Here is a 13566-nt window from a genome sequence, read left to right on the forward strand (position 1 = left end):
GCACCTTCCCCACTGACAAAACCTTTTTTGCCTTTTCCACCACGCCTCTTCCCCTTTCCACCAGCATCTGTCATTTTGCCACTCATGTTGATTGCGACAAGATTGTGGACTGAAAATGTGGTAGTAAAAATTGAGAGGTGGTGAAGATTGCAGTGGTGGTCTAGCTTTATTAACAGCAGAATAATAAAGAATAAATATCCCTGACAATGTAACTTAGTTATAATTCGTTGGAGTGTGCAACGCAGGCAGACGTGCTGCAAATGTCTTGGCACTAGTGGGACTATAGCAAAGTCCAATAGCCACGTATAGGATGCCACTAGGTACACTGAGTGTGTGCTAGTATAATGGCTTAGTTATAATTAGTTGGAGTGTGCAACGCAGGCAGATGCGCTCTGCAAATGTCTTGGCACTAGTAGGACTATAGCAAAGTCCAATAGCCACGTATAGGATGCCACTAGGTACACTGAGTGTGTGCTAGTATAATGGCTTAGTTATAATTAGTTGGAGTGTGCAACGCAGGCAGACGCGCTCTGCAAATGTCTTTGCACTAGTGGGACTATAGCAAAGTCCAATAGCCACAGATAGGATGCCACTAGGTACACTGAGTGTGTGCTAGTATAATGGCTTAGTTATAATTAGTTGGAGTGTGCAACGCAGGCAGACGTGCTGCAAATGTCTTGGCACTAGTGGGACTATAGCAAAGTCCAATATCCACGTATAGGATGCCACTAGGTTCACTGAGTGTGTGCTAGTATAATGGCTTAGTTATAATTAGTTGGAGTGTGCAACGCAGGCAGATGCACTCTGCAAATGTCTTGGCACTAGTAGGACTATAGCAAAGTCCAATAGCCACGTATAGGATGCCACTAGGTACACTGAGTGTGTGCTAGTATAATGGCTTAGTTATAATTAGTTGGAGTGTGCAACGCAGGCAGACGTGCTGCAAATGTCTTGGCACTAGTGGGACTATAGCAAAGTCCAATAGCCACGTATAGGATGCCACTAGGTACACTGAGTGTGTGCTAGTATAATGGCTTAGTTATAATTAGTTGGAGTGTGCAACGCAGGCAGACGTGCTGCAAATGTCTTGGCACTAGTGGGACTATAGCAAAGTCCAATAGCCACGTATAGGATGCCACTAGGTACACTGAGTGTGTGCTAGTATAATGGCTTAGTTATAATTAGTTGGAGTGTGCAACGCAGGCAGACGTGCTGCAAATGTCTTGGCACTAGTGGGACTATAGCAAAGTCCAATAGCCACGTATAGGATGCCACTAGGTACACTGAGTGTGTGCTAGTATAATGGCTTAGTTATAATTAGTTGGAGTGTGCAACGCAGGCAGACGTGCTGCAAATGTCTTGGCACTAGTGGGACTATAGCAAAGTCCAATAGCCACGTATAGGATGCCACTAGGTACACTGAGTGTGTGCTAGTATAATGGCTTAGTTATAATTAGTTGGAGTGTGCAACGCAGGCAGACGTGCTGCAAATGTCTTGGCACTAGTGGGACTATAGCAAAGTCCAATAGCCACGTATAGGATGCCACTAGGTACACTGAGTGTGTGCTAGTATAATGGCTTAGTTATAATTAGTTGGAGTGTGCAACGCAGGCAGACGTGCTGCAAATGTCTTGGCACTAGTGGGACTATAGCAAAGTCCAATAGCCACGTATAGGATGCCACTAGGTACACTGAGTGTGTGCTAGTATAATGGCTTAGTTATAATTAGTTGGAGTGTGCAACGCAGGCAGACGTGCTGCAAATGTCTTGGCACTAGTGGGACTATAGCAAAGTCCAATAGCCACGTATAGGATGCCACTAGGTACACTGAGTGTGTGCTAGTATAATGGCTTAGTTATAATTAGTTGGAGTGTGCAACGCAGGCAGACGTGCTGCAAATGTCTTGGCACTAGTGGGACTATAGCAAAGTCCAATAGCCACGTATAGGATGCCACTAGGTTCACTGAGTGTGTGCTAGTATAATGGCTTAGTTATAATTAGTTGGAGTGTGCAACGCAGGCAGATGCGCTCTGCAAATGTCTTGGCACTAGTAGGACTATAGCAAAGTCCAATAGCCACGTATAGGATGCCACTAGGTACACTGAGTGTTTGCTAGTAAAATTGCTTAGTTTAAAAAAGTTGTAGTGTGCAATGCAGGCAGACGTGCTCTGCAAATGTCTTTGCACTAGTGGGACTATAGCAAAGTCCAATAGCCACGTATAGGATGCCACTAGGTACACTGAGTGTGTGCTAGTATAATGGCTTAGTTATAATTAGTTGGAGTGTGCAACGCAGGCAGACGTGCTGCAAATGTCTTGGCACTAGTGGGACTATAGCAAAGTCCAATAGCCACGTATAGGATGCCACTAGGTACACTGAGTGTGTGCTAGTATAATGGCTTAGTTATAATTAGTTGGAGTGTGCAACGAAGGCAGACGTGCTGCAAATGTCTTGGCACTAGTGGGACTATAGCAAAGTCCAATAGCCACGTATAGGATGCCACTAGGTACACTGAGTGTGTGCTAGTATAATGGCTTAGTTATAATTAGTTGGAGTGTGCAACGCAGGCAGACGTGCTGCAAATGTCTTGGCACTAGTGGGACTATAGCAAAGTCCAATAGCCACGTATAGGATGCCACTAGGTACACTGAGTGTGTGCTAGTATAATGGCTTAGTTATAATTAGTTGGAGTGTGCAACGCAGGCAGACGTGCTGCAAATGTCTTGGCACTAGTGGGACTATAGCAAAGTCCAATAGCCACGTATAGGATGCCACTAGGTACACTGAGTGTGTGCTAGTATAATGGCTTAGTTATAATTAGTTGGAGTGTGCAACGCAGGCAGACGTGCTGCAAATGTCTTGGCACTAGTGGGACTATAGCAAAGTCCAATAGCCACGTATAGGATGCCACTAGGTACACTGAGTGTGTGCTAGTATAATGGCTTAGTTATAATTAGTTGGAGTGTGCAACGCAGGCAGACGTGCTGCAAATGTCTTGGCACTAGTGGGACTATAGCAAAGTCCAATAGCCACGTATAGGATGCCACTAGGTACACTGAGTGTGTGCTAGTATAATGGCTTAGTTATAATTAGTTGGAGTGTGCAACGCAGGCAGACGTGCTGCAAATGTCTTGGCACTAGTGGGACTATAGCAAAGTCCAATAGCCACGTATAGGATGCCACTAGGTACACTGAGTGTGTGCTAGTATAATGGCTTAGTTATAATTAGTTGGAGTGTGCAACGCAGGCAGACGTGCTGCAAATGTCTTGGCACTAGTGGGACTATAGCAAAGTCCAATAGCCACGTATAGGATGCCACTAGGTTCACTGAGTGTGTGCTAGTATAATGGCTTAGTTATAATTAGTTGGAGTGTGCAACGCAGGCAGATGCGCTCTGCAAATGTCTTGGCACTAGTAGGACTATAGCAAAGTCCAATAGCCACGTATAGGATGCCACTAAAAAACACTTAGTGTGTGCAAGTATAATGGCTTAGTTATAATTAGTTGGAGTGTGCAACGCAGGCAGATGCGCTCTGCAAATGTCTTGGCACTAGTGGGACTATAGCAAAGTCCAATAGCCACGTATAGGATGCCACTAGGTACACTGAGTGTTTGCTAGTAAAATTGCTTAGTTTAAAAAAGTTGTAGTGTGCAATGCAGGCAGACGTGCTCTGCAAATGTCTTTGCACTAGTGGGACTATAGCAAAGTCCAATAGCCACGTATAGGATGCCACTAGGTACACTGAGTGTTTGCTAGTAAAATTGCTTAGTTTAAAAAACTTGGAGTGTGCAATGCAGGCAGATGTGCTCTGCTAATGTCTTTGCACTAGTGGGACTATAGCAAAGTCCAATAGCCACGTATAGGATGCCACTAGGTACACTGAGTGTGTGCTAGTATAATGGCTTAGTTATAATTCGTTGGAGTGTGCAACGCAGGCAGATGCGCTCTGCAAATGTCTTGGCACTAGTGGGACTATAGCAAAGTCCAATAGCCACGTATAGGATGCCACTAGGTACACTGAGTGTTTGCTAGTAAAATTGCTTAGTTTAAAAAAGTTGTAGTGTGCAATGCAGGCAGACGTGCTCTGCAAATGTCTTTGCACTAGTGGGACTATAGCAAAGTCCAATAGCCACGTATAGGATGCCACTAGGTACACTGAATGTTTGCTAGTATAATGGCTTACTTAGAATGAGTTGGAGTGTGCAGAGGACAAGAGGGTACAGTGGCAGGATTGTGGTGCTCTGGGTAGAGGAATGGAAGCCTGCCTTTCTATTCCCTCCTAATGGTGAAATGCAGGGAGGAAATCCCTGACCTGGGCTACACAGACGCTGTTGCTGTTTGCAGGACCTGTCACTTATGGCTCTCTGACCCTGCCGCTTTGAGCCCTTAAAAGGACTGCTAGAATGTGCTCTCCCTAAGCTGTCTAACGCTGTGTATGCAGCGCATACAGCTGTATCGGCTATAGGACTCAGGAGGACGGAGCTGCGACACTGATGTCTGACACCAAAGACGCAGAAGGCAGATAATGGCGTTCGTGAAGAAAATGTCCGGTTTTATAATGCAGGGACATGTGACATGCAGATCCTATCACACATGCCGTTGCTTCTCTGGCTCAAAGTCCACTTAGGTGTGTGTGTGTCTGTGATTGGCTGACATGCTGGCCCGCCCCACAAGACGCGCGCGCTTAAGGAAGGAAGACATGAAAAAAAAAAAAAAATGGCGATCGCCATTATAGAAACAGCAGTGATCTGAAGGCGCTGTTCACGCACACTATACACTGAAATGTGATAATAGTTTGATTCACAGAGTGACTTACACTATTACAGCAGAAACCAAGCTAGGATTTAGCTGTTTTTTGGCTGCTAGAACCGTTCTCGAACGTTTCTAGAACTATCGAGCTTTTGCAAAAAGCTCGAGTTCTAGTTCGATCTAGAACATGCCCCAAAATCACTCGAGCCCCGAACTGGAGAACCACGAACCACGAACCGCGCTCAACTCTAGTGATGACCACTACACTTTGAAACCTGTGAAATCCTGCAAAGTAATGGCAATTAGAGACGAGTTTTGACCGCCAGGGGAAAAAAAAAATAATTCGTAGTTCTGTTGATGATGGAAGCTAAAACATCTCATCATTCGGCAGCAATGCCAAGAATTTCATATATTGTAGTTTGATAGGTTATTATTTCAACACCAAGAACATATTGGTTTTACAGGGTATTGAACCCTGGACCTTCTGCATATTAAGCAGACGTGATGACCACTACACTATGAAACCTTGTGGAAAGTTACTGTGTATTGGCAAGCAGAGCAGAATTGTGACTGACGGGGCCTTTTTATTGCTGAAGGAAAGTATTTTTGGTTAATGAAACATTTGCAATTTTGATTACATATTTTACCAGTTTTATTCCTACAAAGGGATATTGCTTAAATTGAAGTTTACATTGAATGTGTTACTTTTTTCTATACAGTTTAGTCGTTTGCTTTTGTATTTATGGGAACTATATATTTTAAAACAAACAGGATTTTTATAATATGGGATTATGTTTTCTCCTAAAATGGTCAATAAAAAAGAAACCCAAAATTGTAGTTCTCTTGGTGACGGAAGCCAAAATGTATTGTCATTTGTAGAGTTGAGCGCGGTTCGCGGTTCGAGGTTCTCCAGTTCTAAGCTCGAGTGATTTTGGGGGCTGTTCGAGATCGAACTAGAACTCGAGCTTTTTGCAGAAGCTCGATAGTTCTAGATACGTTCGAGAACGGTTCTAGCAGCAAAAAGCAGGGCTTTTTACAGCTACAGTGTGCAGGAGCCATCTCTGGCAGCCTGCCAGAAGCTGGTAACCAAGATAAACATCGGGTATCCAACCAAAGCGCTTTGGTTAGTAACCCGATGTTTATCCTAGTTACGTGCAGGAAGCTCACACTTCCCCGCTCAGCTCGCTCCGCCCCCTCCTGCCCGCAGCATGTACACACGTACACACACACACACACACACAGACGGTCCCGCTCGGCTTACCTGCGGTGATGAAGTCCCGCCATCCCGACCTCAGTGCTGTCACTGTCCTCCATGGCCGCCGCTTGTCACATCACCTCTCGCTTCCGACCCGAGACTGACTAGCGGTGACGTCACGGGCCTCTCGCGATATTTGACTGTGAAAGCGGTGGTCATTGAACTCAGTGACAGGTCGGCAGTGCTGGAGATCAGCGCAGGTAATGTACCTCGCTGACAGGAAGCACTTGTCATGCCCTGCAGTGACCTGGGCTGACCCATTGATGTTAGCTCAGGTAACTGCACTGCTCTCCCAGCCAATGGGGAACATCCTGCTCTTCATTGACTGGGACAGTGTGGATCGTCATGGCAACCCCTTGGATTACACCAGACCTGGATTTGTTTTTCATTCTTATAAATTGGTTAAAGAGGTAATGTTTTGGGGAGTGTTTTTTCAAATAAAAATGTGTTTGTCGTCTATTTTTTTTTATTACTGACTGGATTGGTGATGTCGGGTATCTGATAGACGCCTGACCTCACCAACCCCAGGGCTTGATGCCAGGTGACATTACACATCTGGTATTAACCCCATATATTAACCTGTTTGCCACCGCACCAGGGCGTGGGATGAGCTGGGGCGAAGCACCAGGATTGGCGCATCTAATGGATGTGCCACTTCTGGGGCGGCTGCGGCCTGCTATTTTTAGGCTGGGGAGAGTCCAATAACCATGGACCTCCCTAGTCTGAGAATATCAGACCCCAGCTGTCTGCTTTACCTTGGCTGGTGATCCAATTTTGGGGGGACCCCTACGTGTTCTTTTTTTTTAATTATTTATTTAATTTAAAATAACAGCGTGGGGTGCCCTCAGTTTTGGATTACCAGCCGGGTACAAATAGGCAACTGGGGGTTGGGGGCAGCCGTACCTGCCTGCTGTACCTGGCTAGCATACAAAAATATGGCGAAGCCCACATAACTTTTTCAGGGGGCAAAAAACTTCTGCATACAGTCCTGGATGGAGTATGCTGAGCTTTGTAGTTCTGCAGCTGCTGTCTGTCTGTATGGAGAAGAGCAGACAGCAGCTGCAGAACTACAAGGCTCAGGATACTCCATCCAGGACTGTATGCAGAAGTTTTTTGCCCACCAAAAAAATGACGTGGGCTTCGCCATATTTTTGTATGCTAGCCAGGTACAGCAGGCAGCCACGGGCTGCTTCCAACCCCCAGTTGCCTATTTGTACCCGGCTGGGAACCAAAAATATAGGGAAGCCCATTTTTTTTTAATTATTTCCCTTATTTCATGAAATAATTAAAAAACAAATGACGTGGGCTTCGCCCCATTTTTGTGTCCAGCCGGGTACAACTAGGCAGCTGGGGATTGGAATCCGCAGCATAGGTTAGCCCGAGGTTTCTGGGCACCTCTGCTGCGGATTTCAGTCCGCAGCCGTCCCAGAAAATGGCGCTCTCATAGAAGTGCCATCATCTGGCGCTGTATCCAACTCTTCCAACAGCCCAGGAGCCGGGTGGCTTGTTGGGTAATCATGAGTTAATACTGGCTTTGTTTTACTAGCCAGTATTAAGCCAGAGATTCTTAATGTCAGGCACGTTTGACCCGGCCATTAAGAATCTACAATAAAGGGTTAAAAAAAAGACACCACACAGAGAAAAAATACTTTAGTAGAAATAAATACACAGACACATTAGAGACTCCATCTTTATTACCCCCTGTCAGCCCTCCACGATCCTGCTCTTCTGTCTTCTTTCTTTCTAGTGTAGTAGTAGTGACGATTGTAGTGAGTATGAGGTTCACCAGCCCATCACTTGGAGCTGGGGAACCTCATCCTCAGTACAATCCTCACTAGTGTAGTAGTAGTGACGATTGTAGTGAGGATAAGGTTCACCAGCTCATCACTTGGGGCTGGGGAACCTCATCCTCAGTACAATCCTCACTACAATCGGGAAGCAGCGTGCAGCCTTCACTCCGTGAGTGATGAGTGCTGGCTGTCAGCGGTAACAGCGGTAACTAGAGATGAGCGAACCGGTCCCGGTTCGGCTCGAGGTCGGTTCGCCGAACGGAGGTCCCGTTCGAGTTCGGCTCGTCGAACGTTCGACGAACCGAACTCCAACTGCATAGGAAACAATGGCAGGCAATCACAAACACATAAAAACACCTAGAAAACACCCTCAAAGGTGTCCAAAAGGTGACAAACAACTCACAACACAACACAAACACATGGGAAAGTGACAAGGACATATACTCATGCGAAAACAAAACAGCTGGACAAGAAAAAAGAGGAGGACACACACGGGAAAGGCACGCGTATTTTTGAGAGTGCTTCATGCAAAGCATCTTTTTCATTTTGAAAAGGGGGGTCAAGTGATGGCAGTCAAGTGGGGTGTGTGTGGCCCAATTAGTGGAAACGAGGGAGACTGTGGTTGGATTCCCTTCGCTTTTGAAAAAAGAACCAAGATGAACAAGTCGGGGCTCTCAGAGGACTTTTCTTCCCCTGGGTCATCCAGGGGAGGTGAAAGGCACACGTATTTTTGAGAGTGCTTCATGCAAAGCATCTTTTTCATCTTGAAAATTGGCTCAACTGATGCCAGTCAAGTGGGGTGTGTGTGGCCCACTTAGTGGAAACAAGGGAGACTGTGGTTGGAGTCCCCTCGCTGTGTTTCTAAAAGAACCAAGATGAACAAGTCATGGCTCTCAGAGGACTTTTCTTCCCCTGGGTCAGCCAGGAGACGGGAAAAGGCACGCGTATTTTTGAGAGTGCTTCATGCAAAGCATCTTTTTCATTTTGAAAAGGGGCATCAACTGATGCCAGTCAAGTGGGGTGTGTGTGGCCCAATTAGTGGCAACGAGGGAGACTGTGGTTGGAGTCCCCTCGCTGTGTTTCTAAAAGAAACAAAATGAACAAATCATGGCTCTCAGAGGACTTTTCTTCCCCTGGGTCAGCCAGGGGACGGGAAAGGCACGCGTATTTTTGAGAGTGCTTCATGCAAAGCATCTTTTTCATTTTGAAAAGGGGCATCAACTGATGTCAGTCAAGTGGGGTGTGTGTGGCCCAATTAGTGGCAACGAGGGAGACTGTGGTTGGAGTCCCCTCGCTGTGTTTCTAAAAGAAACAAAATGAACAAATCATGGCTCTCAGAGGACTTTTCTTCCCCTGGGTCAGCCAGGGGACGGGAAAGGCACGCGTATTTTTGAGAGTGCTTCATGCAAAGCATCTTTTTCATCTTGAAAATTGGCTCAACTGATGCCAGTCAAGTGGGGTGTGTGTGGCCCAGTTAGTGGAAACGAGGGAGACTGTGGTTGGAGTCCCCTCGCTGTGTTTCTAAAAGAACCAAGATGAACAAGTCATGGCTCTCAGAGGACTTTTCTTCCCCTGGGTCAGCCAGGGGACGGGAAAGGCACGCGTATTTTTCAGAGTGCTTCATGCAAAGCATCTTTTTCTTTTTCAAAAGGGGGCTCAACCGATGCCAGTCAAGTGGGGTGTGTGTGGCCCAATTAGTGGCAACTAGGGAGACTGTGGTTGGAGTCCCCTCGCTGTGTTTCTAAAAGAAACAAAATGAACAAATCATGGCTCTCAGAGGACTTTTCTTCCCCTGGGTCAGCCAGGGGACGGGAAAGGCACGCGTATTTTTGAGAGTGCTTCATGCAAAGCATCTTTTTCATCTTGAAAATTGGCTCAACTGATGCCAGTCAAGTGGGGTGTGTGTGGCCCAGTTAGTGGAAACGAGGGAGACTGTGGTTGGAGTCCCCTCGCTGTGTTTCTAAAAGAACCAAGATGAACAAGTCATGGCTCTCAGAGGACTTTTCTTCCCCTGGGTCAGCCAGGGGATGGGAAAGGCACGCGTATTTTTCAGAGTGCTTCATGCAAAGCATCTTTTTCTTTTTCAAAAGGGGGCTCAACCGATGCCAGTCAAGTGGGGTGTGTGTGGCCCAGTTAGTGGAAACGAGGGAGACTGTGGTTGGAGTCCCCTCGCTGTGTTTCTAAAAGAACCAAGATGAACAAGTCATGGCTCTCAGAGGACTTTTCTTCCCCTGGGTCAGCCAGGGGACGGGAAAGGCACGCATATTTTTGAGAGTGCTTCATGCAAAGCATCTTTTTCATCTTGAAAATTGGCTCAACTGATGCCAGTCAAGTGGGGTGTGTGTGGCCCAGTTAGTGGAAACGAGGGAAACTGTGGTTGGAGTCCCCTCGCTGTGTTTTACATGCTTTTAGAAGGGCATGACATGGCTTGGAGGTTGACTTTCAGCATCTGCAAACTGTTGGCAACCAAAATGCTGCCTTTCCAACCTTTTTAACCGAAGATTTTTGAGACCTTATGCCCATCGCAGTGCCCCAAGAGCCGATGCCCAGGCGCCACTCCTTCTCCAACAAAGGCGTGCACGCGCTACACCAGCATGTCGCACTAAACATCACTGATTCCTTGAGAAACTCTGTGTGACAGGGTGCATTTCACCACAGATAATTGGCCCAGTAAGCATGGACAGGGGCGTTACATGTCGCTGACTGGGCAATGGGTTACTGTGGGGAGAGATGGAGAAGGGTCTGCTGTACAAGTCTTGCCGTCCCCATGAGTTGTTTCAATCCTTCTTCTGTATGTAGAAGATAATACACTGCTTCTGCCTCTTCAACCTCGTGTGGGTCCTCCACCTTGGCGCAAACCCTGTGTGGTCAGGCCACCCTTCCTTGTAACTGCGCACAAGGAATACCACACACCTCCTTACTATGCTGGCAGCAGAGCTCAATGCCATCAGGCGGTCAAAGGTTTACTTTGAAATGTATGGGAAATGTGAGTCACACCGCTGAGAAGTTGTGGACGGTTAGCTCTGGAGACCGAGTTTCATCAATGGTTGTCTCCACTCAACCAGCAGCCAGGGAAGGCCGGGTGCGACAATGATGCAAACATGGGTGCGGCCCTTCGCTTTGACAATGTGACACACGTGCCTTGTGTGGTTCACGTGTTGAACCTGGTTGTCCAGCAATTTTTAAAGCACTATCCTGGCCCACATGGCCTTCTGCAGAGAGCACGGTGTAACGCCTTCCTTGATCCACACACTCAGATGGGCTGTAAATGATAGCCTAGAGGGAAGCCACTCACCAAGCAGGACCCCTAGAACCCTGAAACCCTTTAACCCCTATACAGGGATTAGGAATTACACAGGGCCCAAGGTGATTAATACCTGTGGAAGGCTGCAGTTCCAGAGAATAGTAGTCAGGCAGGGTTAAAACATTAATTGAGGAACAGGAACAGAATGGGACGGCCAGGACTTAATCAGAAAACAAGCAGAGGTGAAATGCGGATCGGCCAACAAGGTACATAAATAGCAAGCAGGAAAAGTAGTCAGGTAACAAGCACACAAAATCATAAAACTGAACTGGGGTTAAAATTAACCAGAGGTTCATAGCTATGTCTGGCAGTGGTCTGCAGACAGGATGGGCATAAAAAAGGGTGTGGTGTCTTCCCATTGGTTGTAGCTGAATGATGGTATTTCATCTGTGAGATACCCACCAGCTACATTCAGCCAGAGATTCTGCATCTGTCAAGGTAATGCAGCCCAGTGGGTGAGCATAACCTGTGTCCACCTGCGCCGCTGGCATCGACTCCTCTCCCATCATCAGCACTATGCATGAAAGGAACACGTTGTCACCTGGCGACCGGAGTACAAATTGACGGAGCGTACTCCGTTGGTGACTTAACAGCCGTGTGCGGCAATGATGCAAACTTGGCTGCGGGCCATCGTCAGGGCAATGTGACACACGTGCCTTGTATAACTCACGTGTTGAACCTAATTCTCCAGCAATTTTTAAAACACCATCCCGGCCTACATGGCCTTGTGCAGCGGGCACGCTCGCCATGTGCTCAATTCCATCGTGCGCACACAGCAGCTCAACAACTTTCATCACTCCGGAAGTCTTAGGGTCTGGCAGTTAAACGCCGGAAATGCGATGTTCCGACACGCAGGAATTGGAATCTGCACATGTTGCAGCGTGTGTGGCAGCACCGCAGAGCCCTGCTGAAATCCGGTATGACATATAGCCTGGGATAACTTGATCCAGAGGTGGTGCAGATCCCGCTGCTGGAGTGGTGTCAGATCAAGGACCTATGCACCCTGCTACACAGTTTACAAATGTCGAAGAAGATGTTTAGCACTGGCAATGTCATTCTCAGCGTGACAATTCTGGTCATCTACATGATGGAGCACACTGTAATTATTATTCGGAGTCAGGTGTTGGGACAAGAGGAAGGGGAGGAAGTACAGGAGGAGTCATATGCGGAAGGGATAACAAGATCTACGAGGTCCAGATGGTCAGCGGCACCTATGCGGCAGTCATGGTGAGGGAGAGGGATTAACAAGGGCGCATAGTATCAGCAAAAAGTGTTGAGGAAAGTGCAGGAGCCCATGAAGAAATGGAGGACGAACTGGCGATGGGCATGGAAGACTCAGCAGATGAGTGAGAGCTTGCTCACATTTCGGTTGTGCGAGGTTGTGGGGAGAGGGCAGAGGAAGGAGGCACGATTCTCACCTCTCTGCCACCAACACACCAAGGACTTGGTCCTCCTGGATGCACAAGACACATGAGCGCCTTCTTGCTGCACTACCTACATGACCCTCGAATTGTACGAATTCGAAGTAATCCTGAATACTGGGTTGCCACACTGTTAGATCCCCGGTACAAGACAAAATTTGGCGAAATAATTCCTGCCATAGAAATGGACGCACGTATACAGGAGTATCTGCAGAATGTGGTACGCAATCTTAGATCTGCTTTTCCACTAAACACCAGTGCTGCACAGAGTGAATCTCAACGCTTTGTCATGGATAGGAGGAAATGGTCTTTTCCTTGTCCACATCGGAGGGACCGAGGGATGGCTGCTGTGCTGAGATGGTGATGAGTACGGTGTCCCTGCAGAGTTGCACTTTTGGTCATATACCAAAATGAGTTGAAAAAGGACAGATGCTGGTGGAAAGGGGAACAGGTGTGTTGGAAAGGGGAAAAAAGTTTTGGTCCGTGGATTTGGTGGTTAAGCAAAAGTAACATTTGATGAAGAAACACCATCTGTTACAGTGGGACTGGCAGATTTGGATAAGGTGGTATATACTATGTTACCGCTATATAACGAAAATTAATAAGAAAAGAAAGAGAAAGGTATATATCCCCATCAGCAGTCAGTGTCCACCGTGCTCACAGTTGGAAAAGGAGAGGTTGGCAACTGGAAGGTTTGGTGGAGGATACAGAGCTGTGTGGCTATGAAACTAATAGTAGCCTGAACCGAGTTAGACGCCATTCGGATCTGGAGACTGGGAGCCCTGTTAGCGTCACAGGGTCCACATGCCCACCCAGCCCAGGAACTCTTTGTTAACAACACAGGAGCCATTGAGTACGCTGACCGTGTGCGTAGGGGCAACACCTGTGGACAGCAGGCACATCAGCAGCAGCAGGCCTGTTAATGCCACTGGGCTGCACAAGCAGGACTGGTAGGACAGGAGCTGGTCTTAACCGTTCTGCATTACCAACTGTGGTGGTGGCCTGCATCGACACCCTATTCCTGCCTACCTCTGGCCTAAAGCCGC

General features: G+C 47.2%; 1 non-coding gene across 1 annotated transcript; it reads right to left on the reverse strand.

The window, feature by feature from the left end:
• Positions 1–5203: 5203 nt before the first annotated feature.
• TRNAI-AAU (transfer RNA isoleucine (anticodon AAU)) lies at positions 5204–5276 on the reverse strand. The gene has a single exon. It is a non-coding gene; the product is annotated as a tRNA-Ile (tRNA).
• Positions 5277–13566: the final 8290 nt, after the last annotated feature.

The sequence above is a fragment of the Anomaloglossus baeobatrachus genome, unplaced genomic scaffold (genome assembly GCF_048569485.1).
Source record: "Anomaloglossus baeobatrachus isolate aAnoBae1 unplaced genomic scaffold, aAnoBae1.hap1 Scaffold_336, whole genome shotgun sequence".
NCBI lineage: Eukaryota > Metazoa > Chordata > Amphibia > Anura > Aromobatidae > Anomaloglossus > Anomaloglossus baeobatrachus.